Source organism: Pelophylax lessonae (assembly GCF_965119305.1).
Source record: "Pelophylax lessonae genome assembly, chromosome: 10".
NCBI lineage: Eukaryota > Metazoa > Chordata > Amphibia > Anura > Ranidae > Pelophylax > Pelophylax lessonae.
This window is the reverse complement of record NC_138777.1, coordinates 10408040-10433281: the sequence shown is the minus strand read 5'-3', so window position 1 is coordinate 10433281 and position 25242 is coordinate 10408040. Positions and strand designations below refer to the sequence as shown.

At 41.9% G+C, this 25242-nt stretch overlaps 1 protein-coding gene across 2 annotated transcripts in view; it reads left to right on the top strand.

Annotated features, from left to right (window-relative positions):
- NELL1 (neural EGFL like 1) overlaps positions 1-25242 on the top strand; it is a 1211404-nt gene that overhangs the window by 11717 nt on the left and 1174445 nt on the right. The window lies entirely within an intron of this gene.

Sequence of the window (25242 nt, the reverse complement as noted above, 5' to 3'; positions counted from 1 at the left end):
GAAAATAAACTCAGGACCTCAGTGCTGCAAAGAGGCATGATGGGATTTGTAGTTTCACCACAACTGGCGTGCCAACCCCTGCTTTAGAGGCTTGTATCAATCTTAGCCTCCCTTGCTACACATGGATACAAAGAAGTAGCAGCAGAGGCTTACCAGGCTTGCATCTCTTTTCCCGAGGCTCCCAGTTGCACCCTTTGAAGTGTTGCACACAGGTGAGCCTGCCAGCCGGCCATTCGCCACCCTTCGAAGGATCATCATCTTCATTATTGAAGGAAAAGTCAACAGGAAAATAATTTCTTATGAATATTCAAAGCCGTTGCCATCCCAGGCCCCGCTGTTTTCTGATAAGAATGTGACAATGGATGCGGCTTCTCAGAGTCGCTCTGCCCTGCAACCGAGAGCTTGGCTGGCTGGACGGGTGGCGGTGCCGAGTGCACGGATGGGTTTATTTAGGAGTTTAATAGAGGGGAAAGAATTGACTTGGAAGCTGCTGCGTCTATCAAACATGCTTAAAGGGCTGAGAAACGTTCCAGATGGCCATTTTCGGATGCTCCATAAAATCACCAGGGGAGGGGGGGAGGGGGGGCGATAAATCTGTGTTATAAAGTTACCAATAAACTCAATAGAACAACATTAATATTTTACATTTTTTTTTGCAAAACTTTAATCAAAATTGCATAAAGTGAGCACAGCTATCTGCTGCCATAACCCTGGTATTTAACGTTGTGAAGTACCGACGTAAAACTGCGGCGGGCGGTCTGTAAGTGGTTAATATTCGATAGCACGCCCCTTGGAAAAAAAACTGAAATCAATGGCTTCCTGTAACCAAAAATTAGTTTCTCACACCACTCTACTGGAATTGTGGACCACTCTATATTTGCCAACTGCTCCAGGTCTCTCAGATTGGAAGGGTTCCTTTTCCTTGCTGTTCTGAGATCTCTCCATTGGAGCTCTATGGGATTTAGATCTGGACCCATTGCTGGCCAGTTCAGGACTCCCCAGTGCTTTGTCTTAAACCATTTCTGGTTGCTTTTTTGACGTGTTCTTTGGGTCATTGTTCTGCTGCAAGACCCATGACCTCTGACCGAGACCCAACTTTCTGACACTGGGCCCTACATTGCACCCCAGAATTCTTTGATAGTCTTCAGATTTCATAATGCCATGCACACGGTCAGGACATCCAGTGCCTGAAGCAGCAAAGCAACCCCAAACCATCAGTGAACCTCCACCATGTGTGACTGTAGGGACTATATTCTTTTCTTTAACCACTTAAGCCCCAGAAGATTTTACCCCCATTCCGACCAGGGCCTATTTTGCGATTCGGCACTGCGTGAATTTAACGGACCATTGCGCGGTCGTACGAAGCTGTACCTAAACTAATTTGACATCCTTTTTTTCCCACAAACAGAGCTTTTTTTTGGTGGTATTTGATCACCTGTGCGATTTTTTGATCATGCGCTATAAACAAAAAAAGAGCGACAATTTTGCAAAAATAACAATATTTTTCACATTTTTTTATATAAAATTCCCCCCCAAAAAAATGTAAAAATCAAAATTTTTAACATTTTCGGCCAATTTGTTTTATGCTACATATGTTTGGTAAAAAAATAATCGCAAAAAGCGTATTTTGATTGGTTTGCGCAAAAGTTATCCCGTTTACTAACAAAGGGAAAGATTTTTGTCATTTTTGTTGTTCTTTTTTTTAACGCGTAATGGCGGCGATTTTTTTTTTTTTTTGCATTACTGCGACATTGCGGCGGACAGATCAGACCCTTGACTGACATTTTTGACACTTTTGGGGGTACCAGTGACATTTCTACAGTAATCAGTGCTATAAATATGCACTGTTACTGTAAAATTACACTGGCAGTGAAGGGGTTAACTTTTTTTTGAGTGGGAGGGGCGGTGTGTGTCCCTAGGGGCGTGATTCTAACTGTGATTGGCTGTGGCTTGAGGTGTAGGATCAGTGATCAACGGTCCTACATAGTAGAACCGTATAATCACGATTCCTACACCGGAGAGAAAGACAGGCGGCTTGTTTACATCAGCCGCCTGCCTTTCTCCCTCTCCACCGACCATCGCCAAGTGACCAGCGGACATTGGGTCTGCCGGTCACACGCGCGGGGGGGTTCCGTGACCTTGCTGGAGCGCGCCTCCGGCGGCGCACGCTCGCTCCCCAGAGCCCTCACAGGCTAGCGACGTAGTACTACGTCGCTCTGCCTGTGAGGGGCTGACTGCCGCAGTAAATATACTGTGAGCAGTCGGCAAGCGGTTAAAGGACTCATTTATTTTTCTGAAAACAGCAGAATGATGGGCTTAACCAAAAAGCTGTAAGTTTGTTTCATATGTCTACAGCTCATTCTCCCAAAGAGATTTTGGCTTCTTGAGGTAAGTTCTGGCTTTTCTTATGTTTCTGTGTCAGCAGTGGGCTCCTCCTGGGTCTCCTACCATAACTTCCCTTTTCATTCAGATGGCGACGTATAGTGCGAGCTGACCAGGGCTGGCCCAAGACATTGTGCTGCCTGGGTCCAAGAATGAAATTCTGCCCACCCAACTCCCCCCCCAAAAAAAAATCACGCCCAACAAAAGGCCCCCACATCCATTATTTTATATAATTATAAAATTTAGAACATATTATATATACTGTTATCTTCCTCCATAACTCACCACCAGACCGGTCCACCAAACACCCACTGTCTGTCCTCAGTCCTCCTATCACTACTGTGTCTGCCGCGCCCACCGCCCTAGAAGATCCAGCCTGCCCTCGGTGAGAGGGAGTGCGCTGATGTCTGACGTCATTGCACACGCCAGGATCACGCAAGGGATGTTCCCAGGAGGAGATGCTCCGCCTCCTCATTCTCATCCGTTTGCACTACAGGCGGCAGTATGAGATGGGGAAATTCCACCTGTAACGTGCCGCAAACTGTTGACAAAAAAAAAACTGCTGAAAAAAAAATGTTGGGGTTAGTTTGCTGCCCCTCATAAGTTCTGCCTGGGTCCTTCAGACCCAGCAGGACCCATGGTATGGCCATCCCCGGGGCTGACACAATTGTACCTTGTGCCTGAAGGTCAGCTTGAATTTGTCTGGAAGTTGATCGAGGTTCTTTATCCCCCATTCCAACCAGTGGCGGCTGGCGCTCTATCAGTAGGGGGTGGGGGTGGGCGGCAGACGAGCCCCCCCATCACTCCAGCCCACACCACCATATCCTCCCTCCCCCCATGCCAGTTTACTTACCTTGCTCTGCGGGACTGACAGGCAGCGGCGGCGAAGGCTTCCCCCTCAGTCTCTATGTTCTCTCTCGGCGGCCGTCCCTCCCTCCTTCTTGGCCAATAGTATGCCTTCTCCTTTCAGCCAATTGGGAAACAGGCCTCAGGACCAGTGTGGCAATAGCGAATATTCATTTGCTACTGTCACGCAACAGGGTGGGCTCGGGGCGCAGTGCTCTGCGCTCCGAACGCACCCTTTTTTTAAGCCAATTAGAGCCTCTGGCTCTAATCTTGTGCTAAAAAATCCCCCAACTGGAATCCATGCATCCGGTGCCCTGCATGTAGATTAGGGGGCCGAACGCATGGATTTGGGGGGGGGGCAGTGTCAACCAGTGGACGGGCCGCCACTGATTCCAACAATCCTTTGTTGCAATCTTTGATCAACTTTTCTCTTTCGCCCATGTCCAGGGAGATTAGCTACAGTGCCATGGGCTGTAAACTTCTTGACAATGTTGCACACAGTGGGCACAGGAACATTAAGGTCTCTGGAGATGGACTTGTAACCTTGAGATTGTCCATGCTGGAGATGGACTTGTAACCAGCATGTAGAGAAATCACTGTCCTCCTTCTTCCTCTTGTAGCTGGAGGAAAATGGAGGAGATTGGTTCCTCTGTACGCTGCCACCACCACTCCTCCTATCCAGTTCACTTGTGTTCTGCTGTCTCTGGGCCCCTGTGTGCTCCACTGGTCCCCCCCCCCCCCTCCACTGTGCTCCCTTCCCTCTCCTGCCGGCTGCTGCAGCGGATGTGTCACAACAGAGAACCAGGAAGGGGTTGGTAAATATGTAATTTACCAGCTCCTTCCTTTTCTGAATGGACAGAGTCATAGTCAGTGACATTGTAAAAAAATAAAATAAATTATAAAAAATATTACAATGAAAATACCAAAAGATAAAAACTACTGACACCAGTGGGTGAACTTCCAGGATCACAAAGGTCACACTTGCGACCGGGCCCTGGCATTCCACCACCGTGGGGAGGCCCCAAGATGGCAGGAAGGGGGCCCCCTGCAGAACTTGTGAAAGGGCCCCGCAACAAGCACTTAATTTATAAAATAAGGTCTGCAGGTATCGACAGCAGGGTTTGCTCTTGGATACGGAATTGGCTAAAAGGGCGTGTCCAAAGGGTGGTAATAAACAGCGCATACTCAGACTGGTCTGAGGTAGTAAGCGGGGTCCCCCAGGGCTCAGTCCTGGGACCAACCTTGTTCAATTTATTCATAAACAACATTGAGGACGGGATCAGAGCAGAGTAATAAATGCACAGCATGAAGCAGATATCCTACAGAATGACCTGGACAAAATAACAGAGTGGGCAAAGACATGGCAAATGAGGTTTAACGTGGAGAAGTGTAAGGTTTTGCACTTGGGGACTAAAAACATAAAAGCACAATACACGTTAGGAGGGGAACCCTTGGGGGACTCAAAAATGGAGAAAGACCTGGGAGTCTTGGTAGAGGATAGACTAGGCAATAGCATGCAATGTCAAGTGGCAGCTGCCAAAGCCAGCAGAATATTAGCATGCATAAAGAAAGGGATGTATTCCAGAGATAAGTCTATAATCCTTCCACTTTATAAAACTCTGGTCCGACCGCATCTGGAGTATTCTGTCCAGTTCTGGTCACCAGTCCTCAGGAGGGATGTGTTGGAGCTGGAGAGAGTCCAGAGAAAGGCAACTAAACTGATTAGGGGATTGGAGGACCTTAATTATGAAGAGCGTCTGCAATCGCTTGATTTATTCTCCCTGGAGAAGAGACGCCTGAGGGGGGACATGATAGCAATTTAAAAATATCTCAATGGGGATCTCAGCTTAGAAAAAAAGCTGTTCAGTCGAAGGGATTGCATGAGGACTCGAGGACATACAATGCGATTAGAGGAGAAGCGTTTTAACCTCAGGCAACGTGGGGGGTTCTTTACTGTTAGGGCTACAAGATTGTGGAATTCTCTACCACAAGAGGTGGTTTCTGCGGGAAGTATGGTGGCTTTCAAAAGACTCTTAGACGTACATCTCAAGGATCAGAACATTCAGGGGTATGAGAGATGATTACGGCCACACACACCTACACAGGTTGAACTGGATGGACTATTGTCTTTATTCAACCTCACCTACTATGTAACTATGTAGCTATGTAAGACTTAAGGGCCCCAGGATCAGTGGGAAGAGCCCCAGGCTTGAAGGGAAGGACCCCGGCCAGGGGTCCGGGGGGCCCTTCATGGTTTCTTGCACCAGGGCCCTGAAGGTTCTAGTTACGCCTCTGGCGAAAGGTTTAGCACTGGGAAACACTATTTTGAAAGATAAATAGTGCATGTTATATACAACTATATAGATCAGGCCAAAATGAGGGACAAATGAGGAGGAAAGAGGGATAGAGGGACTTTGTTCCAAATCAGGAACAGTCCCTCAAAATCAGGGACAGTTGGGAGCTATGATTTTTGATATTTGCATAACCCCTCTCAAGAGCCAGCCCACTGTTTGCATTGAGGTTTTTTGAGAGGAGTAGCGAGGCATGGTGCTGTAAAGTTTTAGGGACAGTATGTACAGCACCCTGCCAACCCCTCCCACCAGTCATGACCTGCCTGCATTGCATAGAGAAGCAAAGAGAGCCAAAAATGATGTCACTGTCTCACTACTTCCATGATGATCTAAATCCGGTGAACAGCTTTTATATTCACTGGGAGCATCACTCCCTGCCCCAAGTGTGCGTGTGTTTGCTAACTGTTGAGATGTTAAAGAGTACCATTGTTGGACTTACCTAGCAGTAACATTTGCTTTATATAACTAAAAGGCTGACTTGATCCATCTACTAATACTAGCTCACAAGTGCAGGAGGTCTGTCAGCTAGTATGAGGCTTTGTGTTCCTCAGGGATTTCACCAGACTAAATGTTTGGCCAACCCATTGTTGCCGGCATTAGTCATTACACATGGGGATTCAGTCTTTCAGGTTACCAGGAGGCAGCACCATGGATGAGTGATGCAATGTCTCTGCAAGATACCTGATAATGCCGCCTTTGCATGTGCGAAGCAGCTGGTGCCTTAACGTGGTTGTAAACCTCAGACATGAAATATGAACAAAGCATATCCCTCTATAGCAGCCTTTTTCAACCAGGGTGCTTTGAAGTTTCGTCAGGGGGGTGCCTTGGCAAAATGCCTAAAAAATGTACAAAAAAATGTATACAAGCCAGCAGATGGATCAAGCCAGCCTTTAACCACTTGCCGACCAGTCACGTTGACTGTACTGCGGCAAAGTGGCTCGTTATCGTCCAGCGACGTAGACCTACGTCGCTGGACTCCTCCCCTTGTGGGCGGCGCGTGCGCGCCGCCGGAGGCTCACTCCCCCTGTATTCAGTTACAGCGGGAGTCGGGCCAGGGGAGGAGCGGCGGTGATCACCGCCGCTCTTCCCCGATCGTCTGGGAATCGAGTGTGGAGATCCGCCCGCTTGTCTAAACAAAGCGGGTGGATCTCCTAAGTGACAGGCAGGGTCAGATTGCAGGGTTCAGCATAGCTGAACATGCGATCTGTCCCTGTGTCACTCAGTCACCCCCCCCCACACACGTCAGTAAGCACCAGGCATACATTAACCCCTTGATCACCAATAAAAATTAACCTCTTCCCTGCCAGTGTCATTTTTACAATAACAGTGCATATTTTTAGCACTGATTACTGTGGTAATGTCACTGGTACCCCCAAAAGTGTCAAAAATGTCAGTCAAGGGTCCGATCTGTCCGCCGCAATGTCGCAGTCCCGCAAAAAAAATCACAGATCGCCGCCATTACTCATTAAAAACACCAAAAATTACAGAAATCTTTCCCTTAGTTAGTAAACGCAATAACAAACCAATCAAAATATGCTTATTTACCAAACATATGTAGCAGAAAACAAATTGGCCTAAAATAATAAAAATTTTTGATTTTCACATTTTTTTTTTGGGGGGGGGGGGGGGGGATTTCATATAAAAAATGTGAAAAATATTGTTATTTTTTCAAAATTGTCGCTCTTTTTTGTTTATAGCGCAAAAAGTAAAAATCACACAGGTGATCAAATACCACCAAAAGAAAGCTCTGTTTGTGGGGAAAAAAAAGGACGTAGATTTCGTTTTGGGTACGGCGTCGCACGACCGAGCAATTGTCAGTTAAAGTCGCACAGTGCCGAATCACAAAAAGTGGCCTGGACGTAAAACAGCAAAATCCTCCGGTGGTAAAGTGGTTAAGTTACACAAAGCCACAGGTTTTCATTATGTACCATTACAACCTTCCAGTCACCGGTATCCTATGTCATTGGTGTTGATAAGAAGGGTGTTGATCGACTGCACAGCACCCTTTTTGGCCCTCCCCTGCCCCTCTCTGTTAGTGATGGAGATAAACTGAGGGAGTAGAGAGACATTAGAATACTAGTCAGTCCCAGTGTGCAAAAGTGTAGTTGTTGCCACATTATGTAAAACTTTTGGAATAGCTTTATACATTTTAGGATGGTGTGCCTTCGGACTGTACATCATTTTAAAGGGTGCCTTGAGAGCTTTAACCACTTTAAGACCGGAAGGATTTGCCCGCTTCCTGACCAGGCCCTATTTTGCGATTCGGCACTGCGTTACTTTAACGGACAATTGCGTGGTCGTGCGACGCTGTACCCAAATAAAATTGATGTCCTTTTTGTTCCCCACAAATTGAGATTTCTTTTGGTGGTATTTGATCACCTGTGCAATTTTTATTTTTTGCGCTATAAACAAAAAAAGAGCGACAATTTTGAAAAAAAGAAAAAAAAAAAAACAAAAAAACAATATTTTTCACATTCTGCTATATGAAATTCTCAAAAAAAAAAAAAAAAATCTAAATTTTTTAACATTTTAGGCCAATTTGTATTCTGCTACATATTTTTGTTAAAAAAAAAATGCAATAAGCGTATTTTGAAAAGTTATTGCGGCTACTAACTACGGAAAAGATTTATGTCATTTTTATTGTTCTTTTTTTACTAGTAATGGCGGCAATCTGCGATTTTTTGTGGGACGGCGGACAGATCGGACCCCTAACTGACATTTATGACACTTTTGGGGGGACCAGTGACATTACTACAGTAATCAGTGCTAAAAATATGCACTGTCACTGTAATAATGACACTGGCAGGGAAGGGGTTAACATTATGGGTGGTCAAGGGGTTAAATGTGAGTCTAGGGGAGTGATTCTAACTGTGGGGGGCGTGGCTTGTTTAAATTACCATAGAGACCTGTGATTCTATATAGAAGGATCACAGGCGCTCTGTGATCATTCCAGGGAGAAGAACGGTCGGCTGTGTTTACAACATCCGACCGTCCTTCTCTCTGAGCGGGGAGCGATCGCAGGTGTCAGGCGGCAATTGGAGCCACCTGCCCTGTGCATCGGCTTCCCCGCTGACGATCCGGTGTGGGAGCGTGCTGCCGGTGGCAAGCGCTCGCCCCCTAGCCTCCCAAGAGTGAACGCTGTACATGTACGGCGATTTGCCTGGGAGCAGGTGCCTGCCGCATTATAACTGCGGCGGGCGGTCGTTAACCGGTTAAAGTAACGCAGAGCCATATTGCAAAATAAATGGCCTGGTCCTGAAGGGGGTAAATCTCCCGGAGGGCAGGTGGTTAATTGTTAGTGGAACCCCCATGCATCTGCAAACATGCACATTTTTTTGCATGCGCCGCAGCACCATGCAGTTTGCGTTTGGTGCAACGCAATTTTGGAAAAGAGTCAAGGACTTCTTTTATGTTTCTTTCCAGAAGGAAAGGAATGGGCTGCCCTACCCGAGCCGTGCGGGAAGGTGCGCTGTGGTTGCATCCGTAGGTCTTAGCAGGGCCGGTGCTTCCACTAGGCAAACTAGGCAGCCGCCTAGGGCGCATTGCCACCTAGGGGCGCAGCCACGAGTCGGCATTCTCTCTCCATCATAAATTATCCTTGTGAGCTGAGGGGAGGGATGGCAGTGGGGGAGGAAGAAGGGACAGAGAAAGATGCCAGGTGTCTTGGGCAGTGGCGGAACTACCAGGCCCTGGCTTTCCACCACTGTTGGGGGGGGGGGGGGGCACAAGTAGCTAGTCTTGCCTAGGGCGTAAAATAGTCTAGCAACGGCCCTGGGTCTTAGAGTCTTTTGCCATTCACAAGCATGCTACTCATCTGTGTACGTTATGAAGGCTCTGAAGAAGAGGTGTCGCCTCGAAACGCGTAAGGCTGCACAGCATCAGGGGACGATCCAATCCCGATCTTGTTGCTGAGGATTTTATATCTATTTGATGTGCTTTTTATTAAGAAACTCGTTTGTGAGTATTTTTAATCTATTATTCTAATAAACCTGTCTAAGAGATAACGCACTAGGCCGGTGCGCCCTTGTGTTTGTTGTCGTTTATACCTTATGGAGGCACCAGGCACAAAATGCCACAGAGGCACCGCCACTTGGAAGCACATTTAAAAAAAAAAAAAAAAAAGCAGTAGCCAGGTTGAGCTGAGATTGGTGGCTTGTGCGGGTGACAGGTGCTCTTGACTTCGGTCTCCTAGACGAAATATAATGCCGCATTGGTGACAAATTTTAATTAGGCCGGAGGAGAAAAAAAAAAAGAGAGAGAAAAAAAAAAGCTGCAATAATGTTTAAAATTGCAATTACTGTGAGATCGTCTCCCAGCGAAATGATTTCTTAATGTGATTTCATTTCAGGAGCGAGATTGGCGCGAGGTGTCCAAGTCTCATGAATTTTAATGCTCCAAATAGTATTGTTTTCCATTTGCAGGTGCTAACCCCGTAATCAAGGGAGATAAGTAAGGAGGTACTTACCGCAAATTGGATCAGCTCGGCCGTGATTGGGAGGCGTCCAGATCTGTGGTGGGCCTCCGCTGACACGACTCGAGTTTGGATTATTGGGGTGGGTTAACTCTTTCGTGCCATGGGAGAGCGGGGGATGGGTGTGCCAAATGTGGGCCTTATATCACTTCAGTTCTGCTTTAGTAATTGTCTTGCCTTTTACCAGCCCAACCCTCCCCCTCTCTCGTTCAGATAAGCTTTATTGGCAGGACCAAATACATTTTAGCATTGCCAAGGCCATTGGGGAGTATGGGCTCAAACACACACTACCGATCACTTACAATGTTCATTCAGAAAGGGAGGGGGCCAGCAAATTATATATTTACCGGCCCCTTTCCCCACTCATCCTAAAACATCCCCACAGCAACAACCGGCTGGAGAGGAGAGGAGGGAAGCCGGAAGAGCTCTGGGGGTAATAGGGAGGGGAGCCAGGGCAGTGGGGGGAATCTGTGCTGCACAGGGTGATTAGGGTGTGCCTGGGCACACCTGGCACACCCTGTGCGCACACCTATGACGATAAGGGTGGGGTGGGGGGGGGTTAGGTAAGGGAATTTAAAGTCCATTTCTCAGTCTGGGACATGCTGTAACAGATTTTCTTTCTGTCACTTTCTGGAATTGGTTTATAAAGGAGTTAGGATTATGTACTCAGCACAGGGATTATTATATGGAGCTTGGTGAATAAGGTGAAGCTGTGTTCTCTGTAATCATCAAATCATCATAAATCATAATGTGTATAAGAAAAATCAACATGAATTGTATTCAGAGTGAACCGATCTTCAGACTAACAGAGACCAACCGCAACATTTGTTCTTTTTTCTCACGTCCTTTCTTTATTTCTCTCTCTCTTTTATTCTCTTCACTTTACTTTCTTAAGTCTATATTCCTTTATCAAATAAACCCCATTATCAGCTCTGTCTCCCCCATTGTTCTCTTCTTCTCCCCCCTTTCTCCTCTCCTTCTCCTCTCCTTCTCTCCTCTCCTTCTCCTCTCTTTCTGCTCTCTTTCCCCTCTCCTTCTCTTCTCCTTTTTCTCTCCTTATCCTCTCCTTCTCCTCTCTTCCCCCTCTCCTTCTACTCTATTTCCCCTCTCCTTCTCCTCTCTTTCCCGTCTCCTTCTCCTCTCTTTCTGCTCTCTTTCCCCTCTCCTTCTTCTCCTCTCCTTTTTCTCTCCTTATCCTCTCCTTCTACTCTCTTCCCCCTCTTCTTCTCCTCTCTTTCCCCTCTCCTTCTCCTCTCTTTCCCCTCTCCTTACCTTCTCCTTCTCTCTTTCTCTTCTCTTTCCCCTCTCCTTCTACTAATTTTCCCGGCTTCTTCTACTCTCTTTCCCCTCTCCTTCTTCTCTCTTTCTCCACTCCTTCTTCTCTCTTTCTCCACTCCTTCTACTCTCTTCCCCTCTCCTTCTACTCTCTTTCCCCTCTCCTTTTCCTCTCTCTCCCCTCTCCTTCTCCTCTCTTTCCCCACTCTTTCTCCTCTCCTTCTACTCTCTTCCCCCTCTTCTTCTCCTCTCTTTCCCCTCTCCTTCTCCTCTCTTTCCCCTCTCCTTACCTTCTCCTTCTCTCTTTCTCTTCTCTTTCCCCTCTCCTTCTACTAATTTTCCCGGCTTCTTCTACTCTCCTTCTCCTCTCCTTCCCCTCTCTTTCTCCTCTCCTTCTCACCTCCTCCTCTCATTCCCCTCTCCTTCTTCTCTCTTTCTCCTCTCCTTTTCCTCTCTTTCCCCTCTCCTTTTCCTCTCTCTCCCCTCTCCTTCTCCTCTCTTTCCCCACTCTTTCTCCTCTCCTTCTTCTCTTTCTCCTCTCCTTTTCCTCTCCTTCTCATCTCCTTCTCTTCTCTTTCCCATGTCCTTCTCCTTTCCTTCTCTCTTTCTTCTTTCCTTCTCCTCTCTTTCCCCTCTCTTTTCCGTCGTCCTCTCTTCTCTTTTGTCTCTCCATCTGTTCTCCTTTCCCTCTCCTTCTCCTCTCTTTCTCCTCTCCTTTTCCTCTCCTTCACTCCTTCCCTTCTCTTTCCCCTCTCCTTCTACTCTCTTTCTCCTCTCCTTTTCCTCTCCTTCTCCTCTCCTTCTTCGCTCTTTCTCCTCTCCTTTTTCCTTTCTTTCCCCTCTCCTTCTGCTCTCCTTTTCCTCTCTTTCTCCTCTCCTTCTCCTCTCTTTCACATCTCCTTCTCTTCTCTTTCCCATGTCCTTCTCTTCTCCTTCTCCTCTCCTTCTCTGCTTCTCTTTCTCCTTTCCTTCTCCTCTCTTTCCCCTCTCGTTTCCCTCTCCTTCTCTTCTCCTTTCCTTCTCTTCTCCTTTCCCTCTCTTTCCCCTCCTTCCCCTCTCCTTTTCCTCTTTTTCCCCTCTCCTTTTCCTCTTTTTCCCCTCTCCTTTTCCTCTTTTTCCCCTCTCCTTCTCCTCTCCTTCTCTTCTCTTTCCCCTCTCCTTCTCCTCTTTTTCCCTTCTGTTTCTCTTCTCTTTACCCTCTCCTTCTCTCTTTCTCCTCTTTCCCTTCTCCTTCTCCTTTTTTCCCCTCTCCTTCTCCCCTCTCCTTCTCCTCTCTTTCTCCTCTTATTCTCCTCTGTTTCCTCTCTTTCTTCTTTTTTCGCTCTCTCTTCTTTTCTCTATCTTTTTCTTCCTCACCTCCGCCCTTCCTCGTCTCTCATTCTTTCTGCTCAGCTCTCTGTATTTTTCTTCACAGGGACCCCATTAGCTTCTTTTTTTCCTTCCTTCCTTCCTTCCTTCCTTCCTTCCTTCCTTCCTTCCTTCCTTCCTTCCGCAGCACAGAGATGCATGGTACACACATGCCACCACAATGCATTAGTGATATTAGGTGCAAACACAAGCCCCCCCGAAGGCTTCTTTCTTTCTCTTACATACAAAAATCATATATTTTATTATTTCGGTATTAAGAGATTTCTTGCCACTGCCAATAAGATACAAACTTGCAGGCGTAATTCTGATTGGTCACATATCAAGCAGGAAGTTGCTTAGCACAGGCTACAGGAAGAAGACTCGCACACCGCACATGTGAGGTGCTTTGTGGATTCTTGCTGCAGTAGATTACAGATGACAGTAAAGGGAGCAGTCTTCCTGCTTTCAGCACAGCTGCAGCATTTGCTGGATTTCTTTTAATTCTTCTTTCCAGCACATTACTGTCTATTATCACTTTCCATCTACACAGGTCTACATTTTTTTCCTTTTTTTTTATTTTTTTGAGCTTTTTTTTTTTTTTTTTTTCAGTGGTTTTCAATGATTTTTTTTTTAATTTCCCTCTCATTGCCTCCTAAATTATACCCTTGTCCTGCAGAGAGAGAGAGAGCGGAGGGAGGAGTCAGTGTGAATAATATTTGTGGATTCCCGGGTGAATGGCCTTTTATTGGCAGGATTTCTAATGAGAAGCTTTCGGCAGGTAATAACTAGGCTCCCCTTCCATTCATGAGGCATAGATCTATTTGGCCTCATTATTCCTCATTGTGGGTTATTACAACGGGCGGCGAGCTGCCGCGTCCGCACTCTGGATGGTCGGTGCCATGTGGTGGGTATAATGTAAGTCTCTTTGTGAAAGGCTAGAGCAGGCTGTGATACTGCGAAACTCCATCTTATGTCAAGAAATACCAATTGAACTCCATAATAGATTGGAATTTAAAAAACACAAAGAAAAAGACATTAATGATCATTTACAGCGCTGAAAATAGTAAAACCACCGCTTAAAGGCTTCATCCACCTTTTCCAAAAAAAAAAAAAAACAAGTAAATGCAGCAACATTAATCTAATGATCAATGAGCGATTATTCATTTTTTGTTTTGAAGTCTGCAGAGCGTTGCACCCACCATAAGTGCATCGGGGTTGCAATGCACAGGTTATAGCCAACAGCAGGCGTGCTGTCTCTTTAAATGATATAAATGTGTCAGTTTTATAAGAAAAGTGTTCATGTGCATATCAAATAAAAAAAGAAATCCAACAAAAGTTCATAAGATTCCAAAACAGGTTGGTGCCGTCTTTAGTTCCCTGAAGATGTGTTCTGACATGAAACGCGTTGGAGGAAGCCTATCCGTGACTGTGATTGGACAGTGAAAGAAACCAGCAATGGATAATACAGCATGCTGTCTATGGAATTCTATAATATTATCTCTACCTGTCTATGAAATTTTGTATCATTATCTATAGCTGTCTATGGAATACAGTATTATTATCTATAGCTGTCTATAGAATACCGTATTATCTATAGCTGTCTATGGAATACAGTGTTATTATCCATAGCTGTCTATGGAATACAGTATCATTATCTATAGCTGTCTATGGAATACAGTATTATTATCCATAGCTGTCTATGGAATGCAGTGTTATCTATAGCTGTCTATGGAATACAGTATTATCTATAGCTGTCTATGGAATACAGTATTATCTATAGCTGTCTATGGAATGCAGTGTTATTATCTATAGCTGTCTATCACATTTTGTATCATTATCTATAGCTGTCTATGGAATACAGTATTATCTATAGCTGTCTATGGAATGCAGTGTTATCTATAGCTGTCTATGGAATACAGTATTATCTATAGCTGTCTATGGAATACAGTATTATTATCTACAGCTGTCTATGGAATACAGTATTATTATCTATAGCTGTCTATGGAATACAGTATCATTATTTATAGCTGTCTATGGAATACAGTATTATTATCTCTACCTGTCTATGACATTTTGTATCATTATTTATAGCTGTCTATGGAATACAGTATTATATATAGCTGTCTATGGAATACAGAATTATATATAGCTGTCTATGGAATGCAGTGTTATCTATAGCTGTCAATGGAATACAGTATCATTATCTATAGCTGTCTATGGAATACAGTATTATTTTCTATAGCAGTGATGATGAACCTTGGCGCCCCAGATGTTTTGGAACTACATTTCCCGTGATGCTCATGCACTCTGCAAAGTAGTTGAGCATCATGGGAAATGTAGTTCCAAAACATCTGGTGTGCCAAGGTTCCCCATCACTGATCTATAGCCATCTATGGAATACTGTATGGTTACAGATGTGTATGGAATACAGTATTATTATCTATAGCTGTCTATGGAATACAGTATCATTATCTATAGCTGTCTATCTATTATCTATAGCTGTCTATGGAATACAGTATTATTATCTACAGCTGTCTATGGAATACTGTATCATTATCTATAGCTGTCTATTATCTATAGCTGTCTATGGAATACAGTATCATTATCCATAGCTGTCTATGGAATACAGTATTATTATCTACAGCTGTCTATGGAATACTGTATCATTATCCATAGCTGTCTATGGAATATTGTATCATTATCTACAGCTGTCTATGGAATACTGTATCATTATCTATAGCTGTCTATGGAATATTGTATCATTATCTACAGCTGTCTATGGAATACTGTATCATTATCTATAGCTGTCTATGGAATACAGTATCATTATCTATAGCTGTCTATGGAATACTGTATGGTTACAGATGTGTATATTATACAGTATTATTATCTACAGCTGTCTATGGAATACAGTATCATTATCTATAGCTGTCTATCTATTAGCTATAGCTGTCTATGGAATACAGTGTTATTATCTATAGCTGTCTATGGAATACAGTATCATTATCCATAGCTGTCTATGGAATACTGTATCATTATCCATAGCTGTCTATGGAATACAGTATCATTATCTACAGCTGTCTATGGAATACTGTATCATTATCTATAGCTGTCTATGGAATATTGTATCATTATCTACAGCTGTCTATGGAATATTGTATCATTATCTACAGCTGTCTATGGAATATTGTATCATTATCTATAGCTGTCTATAGCATACAGCATTTTTACAGCTGTCTATGGAACTGAGTAGCATTTAGGAATTAGGTCCGGGTTTGCCACTGCCCTTGGAATTCCAAAGTTTGCAAATCACAAACTTTTCTTCCGAAAGTTTTGCAGGCTCACCTTGCAGCTGTTCCTCCCACTGTGTGATGTCAGAAACTGGAAGCGATAAAAGTGTTGTCACTTGCGGTTTCGGCTCTTTGTTTACCTGGCTGTTACCGGCCAGGGAAGCAGCCGGCCGATCAGATCGATCAATGTCTGATTGGCTGCATTAGAGGCCAGAGGGGAAGTCCTCTAAAAGACTCCAGATCTCACCATAAAGAGGACCTTTTCAAAATAGCCAGTGTAAAAATGTTTTTTTTTTATATAAAATTAATAATAAAATAATAATAAAAAAAAGAAAGTGCCCTTGTCCGCCCGTGCTCGAGCGCAGATGTGAACCCAGGCGCTGCTCCCACATGCGTATGTAAAAGGCGATCACACCACACATATGAGGTCACAGTAAAAGCAATAATTCTAGCTCCAGACCTCCTGTGTAACCCTGAACATTTAACCTATAAAGGCTTTTAAAGTGTCACCTATGGGGACTTTTAGGTACTGTAGTTTGTCGCCGTTCTACGGGCAGACGCAATTAAAAAGCATGACATGTTTGGCATCTATTTACTTGGCAAACATCATCTTTATAATTTTACCAAAAAATCGGGTATTATATTGTGTTTTTTTGTGCAATGAAATTCATTAACCGCTTACCGACTGCCCGCCGCAGACTGCCTCTCCCAGGCAAATCGCCGTACATGTATGGCGCTCGCTCTGGGGAGTCTAGGGTGCGAGCGCGCTTCTGCCCCCACTTGTCAGTGGGGAAGTCAGTGCGTGTGTCAGGCAGCTCCGATTGCTGCCTGACACCCCCATCTCTCCCAGCTGAAAGAGAAGGACGGTCGGCTGTTGAAAACACAGCCGCCAGTCCTTCCCACTGGAATGATCATAGAGCGCCTGTGATCCTTCTATATAGGATCACAGGTCTCTATGGTCATCTCAGAAGCCACGCCCCCCCCACCGTTAGAATCACTCCCCTAGGCTTACATTTAACCCCTTGATCACCAACAGTATTAACCCCTTCCCTGCCAATGGCATTATTACAGTGACAATGCACATTTTTAGCACTGATTACTGTAGTAATGTCACTGGTCCCCCCAAAAAGTGTCAAAAATGTCAGTTAGGGGTCTGATCTGTCCGCCGCAATGTTGCAGTCCTGCAAAAAAACGCAGCTCGCCGCCATTACTAGTAAAAAAAAAAAAAACAATAAAAATGACATAAATCTTTCCTGTAGTTAGTAGACTCAATAACTTTTGCGCAAACCAATCAAAATACGCTTATTGCAATTTTTTTTTTACCAGAAATATGTAGCAGAAAACAAATTGGCCTAAAATGTAAAAAAATGTTGATTTTTACTTTTTTTTTTTTTTTGAGAATGTCATATAGCAGAATGTGAAAAATATTGTTTTTTTTTTTTTTTTTCAAAATTGTCGCTCTTTTTTTGTTTATAGCGCAAAAAATAAAAATCACACAGGTGATCAAATACCACCAAAAGAAAAAAAAAAAACAATAAAAATGACATCAATCTTTCCCGTAGTTAGTAGACACAATAACTTTTGTGCAAACCAATCAAAATACGCTTATTGCAATTTTTTTTTTTACCAAAAATATGTAGCAGAAAACAAATTGGCCTAAAGTGTTAAAAAATTTGGATTTTTAATTTTTTTTTTGAGACTGTTATATAGCAGAATGTGAAAAATATATATATATATTTTTTTTTAATAAATTGTCGCTCTTTTTTTGTTTATAGCGCGAAAAATAAAAATCACACAGGTGATCAAATACCACCAAAAGAAAGCTCTATTTGTGGGAAAAAAAGGACGTAAGTTTTATTTAGGTACAGCGTCGCACGACCGCGCAATTGTCCATTTAAAATAATGCAGAGCCGAATCGCAAACTAGGGCCTGGTCAGTGTATTTTTCCCAAAAAATTTGTGTTTGAAAAATCGCTCCGCAAATACCATGCGTTAGAATAATATGCAACATCCACCATTTTGTTCTAGTTTTATACATGTAGGAGAGGAATATCAGAATTGGCTCAGACTGGAAGTGGTTAAAACGACAAAATAAATAAATAAATAAATAAATAAATAAATAAATAAATGATAAATAGGCCTTCAAGAAGAAAGGCATACAATAGACCTTGAAGACCCTCATACAATAGATCTCACATGGATGTGTTGTTATATAGCTTGCTCTATTTCATGTAGAAGAGGCCGCATAGCAATACTGGTCGGGGAGGTCCAGTGCTCCAATTACTGATCTGCTTGTACTGCAGGGGGCCTTTGTAGATTGTGTAGTGATGACTCCCTAAGGAGCTGTTTGGAAATAATTAGGTTCTCCTTACTGTACCGTGGCCACCTGCCCTATATCTGGACCCAACCACTCACTAACAAACCTCTGATAATAATCAGACTCCAGGGTCCATTTATTGCAGTACTTAGATTGGAAAGAGGGTTACATGGTGCAGTATACTCAAAAAGCACAAAAAAAAAGAAAAAAAAAAAAGGACAAATATACTGGATCGTCTGTAGGTTCTATGAGGGTGACCTCAAATCTGTCACTCTTTAAAAGAAGTCACAATGTTTCTTTGCTCCTGAATCTGAGTTTTGTCCTTCTGTAAGCAGGCAAAAATACCCAAGCCTCTGGGCAAAGATCCTTCTTCAAGGTCTATATTGCAGCTTCTATCCAACTTCTCTATGACCTTCCTCAGCAAGAAGGTCCTCTCTTCAGCCTTGCTCCTCTATGACACTCCTCATCAAGAAGGCCCTCCCTTCAGGCCACTTCCTCTATGACCTTCCTCAGCAAGAAAGTACTCTCTTCAGCTCAGCTCCCCTAGGACTGTCCTCAGCAAGAAGATCCGCTCTTCAGCCATGCATCTCCATGACCTTCCTCACCAAGTAGGTCCAGCTCCTCTATGACCCACGTCAGAAAGAAGGTCCTCTCTGCAGCCCAGCTCCTCTCTGACCCTCTTCATCAAGAAGGTCCTTTCTGTAGATCCGTTCCTCTATGACCTTCCTCAGCAAGTAGGTCCTCTCTTCAGCCCAGCTCCCCTCTGCAACCCTCTTCAGCAAGGAGGTCCTTCCTTCAGCCCAGCTCCTCTGACTGTCTTCGGCAAGAAAGTCCTCTATTCAGACCAGTTACTCTAAAACAATCGTCAGCAAGAAGGCCGTCACTTCAGCCCAGTACCTTTATGACTTTCCTCAGGAAGAAGGCCCTCTCTTCAACCCAGCCTCTTTATGATTGTCCTCAGGAAGAAAGTCCTCTTTTCAGCCCAGCTTCTCTAACTGTCCTCGGGAAGAAAGTCCTCTCTTCAGCCCAGCTTCTCTATGACAGTCTTCGGCAGGAAAGTCCTCTATTCAGTCCAGTTATTCTAAAACAATCGTCAGCAAGAAGGCCGTCACTTCAGCCCAGTGCCTCTATGACTTTCCTCAGGAAGAAGGCCCTCTCTTCAACCCATGCTCTTTATGATTGTCCTCGGGAAGAAAGTCCTCTTTTCAGCCCAGCTTCTCTATAACTGTCCTCAGCAAGAAGGTCCTCTCTTCAGCCCAGCTTCTCTATGACAGTCTTCAGCATGAAGGTCCTCTCTTCAGCCCAGCTCCTCTTTGACTGTCTTCAGCATGAAGGTCCTCTCTTCAGCCCAGCTCCTCTTTGACTGTCTTTAGCAAGAAGATCCTCTCTTCAGCCCATTTCCTCTGCAACCCTCTTCAGCAAGAAGGTCAGTCCTCTATTTAGCCTAGTTCCCTTCAAACATGTACTCCAGCTTCAGCTTAGTTCTATGGGCCCTCATCACACGGCTCATCCCAGGGCCAGCATTTCTTCAAGCAGAGAAGTCCCAAGGGATTGTGAGTTTGGGGAAGGTACTCCCAAACATTTATCATCTCCCAAGACATACCTCTAAAGGAAGCTACTCAGGAAATGGCTGGGTAGATACATAATAGTAACCCTGAGGGTTAACCCTACTGCATGTAATATAAATTAACCTTACTAGTTAACCACTTGCCGACCGCCGCACGACTATTTACTGCGGCCGTCAGCCCCTCACAGGCAGAGTGACGTAGGTCTACATCGCTAGCCTGTGAGAGTCTAGGGAGCGATCGCGCGCCCCTGGAGGCGTGCTCCCACTCCCGCTCCCGAGTGGTCACGGACCCCCCCCCCCCCCCCGCGCGTGTGACCGGCGGACCCGATGTCACTCGGCGATCGTCGGGGGAGAGGGAGAAAGTCAGGCGGCTAGTGTTAACAAGCCGCCTGTCATTCTCCCCGGTGTATGAATGATGATCATACGGTTCCACTATGTAGAACCGTTGATCACTGTTCATACATCTGAAGCCACAGCCAATCACAGTTAGAATCACGCCCCTAGGGACACACATAGCCCCTCCCTCTCAAAAAAAGTTAACCCCTTCACTGCCAGTGTAATTTTACAGTAACAGTGCATATATATAGCCCTGATTACTGTAGAAATGTCACTGGTACCCCCAAAAGTGTCAAAAATGCCAGTCAAGGGTCCGATCTGCAATGTTGCAGTACCGCAAAAAAAATCGCAGATCGCCGCCATTACGCGTTAAAAAAAAACAACAAAAATAAAAAAAATCTTTCCCTTTGTTAGTAAATGCGATAACTTTTGCGCAAACCAATCAAAATACGCTTTTTGCGATTTTTTTATTTTACCAAACATATGTAGCATAAAACAAATTGGCCGAAAATGTTAAAAAATTTTGATTTTTAAATTTTTTTTGGGGGAATTTCATATAAAAAAATGTGAAAAATATTGTTATTTTTGCAAAATTTACGCTCTTTTTTTGTTTATAGCGCATGATCAAAAAATCGCACAGGTGATCAAATACCACCAAAAGAAAGCTCTGTTTGTGGGGAAAAAAAGGACATCAAATTAGTTTGGGTACAGCGTCGCACGACCGCGCAATTGTCCGTTAAAGTCACGCAGTGCCGAATCGCAAAATACCCCCTGGTCTTTTAGCAGCCAAATCCTCCGGGGCTTAAGTGGTTAACCCTACTTGATTAATATTGATAACCCAGAGAGTTAAATCTTCTGCACTGCTTACTAGAGGCTCCATCTAGCAGCTGGTAGAATTTATCAACCCACCAGGCTCAGGGATGATCTGCAGAGTCCAGAAAAAAAAAGCAGCAGCTTGATTACGGCTTAGCAGTAAACGCATTTCTAATAACAACTTCATAGGGAATGGTCAATATAAGTGTTTATCGCATTGTCTAATTCCTATGCTGTGTTTTCCATTAGATATTCATCTGGGGGCGCTCAGTGGAGCCAATCTAGGGCAAAATACAACTGGTGTCACAGCATCCAAGTCTACTCAGTGCCCCCTGACCTGCCTTTTTTTTGTTTTGCACATTTTATGATCAGAACTTAATGAAGCCTAGATGCCCAGAATGAATTTTGCAGCGCCAGTATGCATTGGTTCACCTGACAATAGCTTTCTTAATAATGTTCCCATCTAAATAATTTTTACACTTTTTTTAAGTTCTATATTTAGACTTTTAATGGTTATATTGTTTTAATAAATATTTACGTTCTTTTTTTAATTATTAGATTTTTTTATAGGTTGAAAAAAGTGAATTTTCTTTTTTTACATTTGACTTTTTTTAATCATATTTTTAAACATTTTACAATTAAATAAAAAAAATAATAATTAATTAAATACATTTTGAAGGTGTTGTCTCATTGCATGAAAAAAAGTGCTTTGTAGGGCATTTGGCTATGGTTTGGAAATGAGAAGGGGGGCCTAATGCAAGGGTAACGTTCAGCTTTAACCCTTCTTTATGCTATCCAAAAAAAAAAATGTGATTGTTCATACACTTTAGCATGTTAAAGCTCATATGGAATTTAGTGATTGAGTTTACATCTACTTTATTATCTGGGGAGAGTAAGACACCCCTCCTCCTGAACTGTGTGGAGCTGGGAACTGGGGTGCACAGATTTTCCCAAAAAATGCCCAAAAAAACCTCCTGCAGCAACACACCTGGGCGTTTTTGTAGCAGGCATTTTTTTGGGCATTTTTTGGGCGTCTTTAGAGCCAGGCATAACATCTGAACTTGTGTATAGGGGTATCTATACACACACACTTATATGTATTTATACTCATACACATATATAGGTGTGATAGGAGCGAAGTCCTATGCCTGTTATTAATTTCATTAGCGCAGCTATAGGGTTCTGCTCCTATTACACCTATATGTGTGTATGTGTATATATACATACATGTGTGTGTATATATACCCCTACACAGAAGTTCAGATGTCATGCCTGCCTCCAAACACGTCCACAAAAAAGCCCTATAAACGCCTGCAACAAAAAGCCGGGTGTGAAAATAGCGAAGCCACTATCCTGCTCTACTGCAATTCTAATACAAACTAACTTTTTTTTTCTGGTTCTGGACATGCTACAGAGCTGAAACTTCACAGGTACACCTTTTAGACCCCCCAGATACTAAATTCAAAGAAATGTCATTTTTTTTTTCAATAATATTTTCAATAATTGGCTCTCTATCAAAAATGCCAATTTTTAAGAACTTTTTTTTGTGTGATTGATAGTCCCTGGGGCATGACCCAGATCCCTAGGCACTTTTTAGGGGCATGTATTGGGTTTTAGGGCTTCAAAATTGTGTTTTTTGATTACCGAAGTTCGGGTCCTATTGATTTCAATGGGGTTCTGAAATCCGGGCCGAACTTTCGGGAAGTTCGGGTGTTCTGGTCAAACCGAACTTTTCAAAAGTTCGATCATCCCTAGTGTACTGTTGCTTCAAATGTTAAATTACACTTTTTTCATATTTGCTTAAAAAAATAGTCTACTATTTTTTAATTCTTTATTTCAATGAAATCTACTCTATTATTATTTTTTTATTTGGGGGTGAGTAATTTTTTAGGGGGATGTTGATGGTAGTAAAGTTTTATTTGATTTAGTATTTTTTCCAGGTTTTTTTAATTTTTTTTTTGTATTTGCAAAAAAAAATAAAATATATATATATCTACTCTTACTGGGTGGAGTTGGAAACTGGGGTGTGCAGAGTTTTCCACTGTGGACCCCCCCCCCCATAGACATACGAAGGCAGTGCCTAATTCCACTCAAAACTGAATGATCAATTTTCCTGCTATGGACAGTGTAGACATTTTTCCCACACAGTTAAATGTATGTACATTCTATTTGTGTGCTGCTGCTTCAAATGTTGAATTACACTTTTGTTTTCAAATAGTTTACTATTTTTATTTATTTTTTTTAATTTGAATTTAATCTACTCTATTATAATTTTTTATTTGGGGTGAGTGCTTCTGAGGGGGATGTTTATAGTAGTAAAGTTTTATTTGATTTAGTATTTTTTTTCCATTTTTTATAAAAATATATATATTTTTTTGTTTTGTATTTGCAAAAAAAAAAAAAAATCTACTCTATTAATTTTTAGTTTGTATTTATGTCAGTGTAATCCACTCCATTATGACTGGGTGGAGTTGGGAACTGAGGTATAATGGCTTTCTCACTGTAGCCCCCCCCCCCCCTCCAGCCCCCCAATAGACATATGAAGCCAGTGCCTATTTCCACTCAAAACTGAATTAACAATGTTCCTGCTATGGACAGTGTAGACATTTTCCCCATACATTTTAATGTATGTACATTTTCTTTGTGTAATGTTGAATTACACTTTTTCATATTTGCTTGAAAAAAAAATTGTATTTATTATTTATTTTTTTTTTTTTTTGGTGTGAGTGCTTTTTGAGGGGAATATTTATAGTAGTAAAGTTTTATTTGATTTCGTATTTTTTCCATTTTTTTAAATATTTTTTATTTAAAAAAAATCTACTCTATTAATTTTTATTCTATATTTATAGTAGTAAAGTTTTATTTGATTTTGTATTTTTTCTATTTTTTAAAATATTTTTTATATTTGCAAAAAAAAAAAATCTACTCTATTCATTTTTATTCTATATTTATAGTAGTAAAGTTTTATTTGATTTCGTATTTTTTCCATTTTTTTAAATATTTTTAATTTTTTTTATATTTGCAAAAAAAAAAAAAAAAATCGACTCTATTCATTTTTTATTCTATATTTATAGTAGTAGTAAAGTTTTATTTGATTTCGTATTTTTTCAATTTTTTATTTTTTTATATTTGAAAAAAAAAAATTACTCTATTAATTTTTATTCAGTATTTATGTCAGTGTAATCCACTTTATTATTACTGGGTGGAGTTGGGAACTGAGGTATGCTGGCTTTCTTACTGTAGCCCCCCCAATAGACATATGAAGCCAGTGCCTAATTCCACTCAAAACTGAATGATCGATGTTCCTGCTATGGACAGTGTAGACATTTTCCTCATACATTTAAATGTATGTACATTTTATTTGTGTAATGTTGCTTCTAAATGTTGAATTACACTTTTTTTTTCATATTTGCTTAAAAAAATGTTTATTTCATTTTTTTATTTGAATTTATTCTACTCTATTATTATTTATTTATTTTTTTGGGTGTGAGTGCTTTTTGAGGGGAATATTAATAGTAGTAAAGTTTTATTTGATTTCGTATTTTTTCCATTTTTTTTAATATTTTTAATTTTTTTATATTTGCAAAAAAAAAAAAAAAAAATCGACTCTATTATTTTTTATTCTATATTTATAGTAGTAAAGTTTTATTTTATTTTCGTATTTTTCCATTTTTTAAAATATTTTTTTTATATTTGCAAAAAAAAAATCTACTCTATTAATTTTTATTCTGTATTTATGTCAGTGTAATCCACTTTATTATTACTGGGTGGAGTTGGGAACTGAGGTATGCTGGCTTTCTTACTGTAGCCCCCCCCAATAGACATATGAAGCCAGTGCCTAATTCCACTCAAAACTGAATGATCGATGTTCCTGCTATGGACAGTGTAGACATTTTCCTCATACATTTAAATGTATGTACATTTTATTTGTGTAATGTTGCTTCTAAATGTTGAATTACACTTTTTTTTTCATATTTGCTTAAAAAAATGTTTATTTCATTTTTTTATTTGAATTTATTCTACTCTATTATTATTTATTTATTTTTTTGGGTGTGAGTGCTTTTTGAGGGGAATATTAATAGTAGTAAAGTTTTATTTGATTTCGTATTTTTTCCATTTTTTTAAATATTTTTTATTTTTTATATTTGCAAAAAAAAAAAAAAAAATCTACTCTATTCATTTTTTATTCTATATTTATAGTAGTAGTAAAGTTTTATTTGATTTCGTATTTTTTCAATTTTTTATTTT